This window comes from Volvox carteri (genome assembly GCF_000143455.1).
Source record: "Volvox carteri f. nagariensis unplaced genomic scaffold VOLCAscaffold_14, whole genome shotgun sequence".
NCBI classification, from domain to species: domain Eukaryota; kingdom Viridiplantae; phylum Chlorophyta; class Chlorophyceae; order Chlamydomonadales; family Volvocaceae; genus Volvox; species Volvox carteri.
The window spans coordinates 1,594-2,422 of NW_003307557.1; positions in this window are offsets into that span (position 1 = coordinate 1,594).

The following is an 829-nucleotide window of genomic DNA, read 5'->3' on the forward strand; positions in this document are numbered from 1 at the left end:
CGAGGACGACAGCTCCGCCGGCGGCTGCATCACCAGAGGCGACGCCGCCGCCAACGCCAACTCCACCTCCGCCCACACAAATGTCACCTCACCTGTCATCGATGCCGCTGCACCTGCCGCAGCCGCCACACCGGTCGCCACCGCCACACTCGCCAGCGTCACCGCCACCGCCACTATCGTCACCGCAGCCACACCCGCTGCCAACGCCACAACCCCCAACGCCAACTCCAACGCTGCCAAGGCAGCTGCTGCCACACCCGTCATCAATGCCACGGCGCCTCCCGCAGCCGCCACACCCGCCGCCAACGCCATACCCACCACCGTCGCCGCCACCACAATTACCGCCACCGCAGCCACACCCGCCGCCAACGCCACACCCGCCAACGACAACTCCAACGCCGTCAAGGCAAATGCAACCACACCCGTCAACAATGCCGCTGCACCTGCAATAGCCGCCAAGCACCCCGCCAACGCCACACCCGCCACCGTCGCCGCCACCGCCACCGCCACCGTCACATCCATAGCCACCACCTCCACCGCAGCCACACCCGCCGCCAACGCCACACCCGCCAACGCCAACTCCAACGCCGCCAGGCAAATGCCACCACACCCGTCAACAATGCCACCGCACCTCCCGCAGCCGCCACACCCACCGCCAACGACACACCCGCCATCGTCGCCGCCACCGTCACCGCCACCGTCACATCCATAGCCACCACCTCCACCGCAGCCACACCCGCCGCCAACACCACACCCGCCAACGCCAACTCCAACGCCGCCAGGCAACTGCCACCACACACGTCACCAATGCCACCGCACCTCCCGCAGC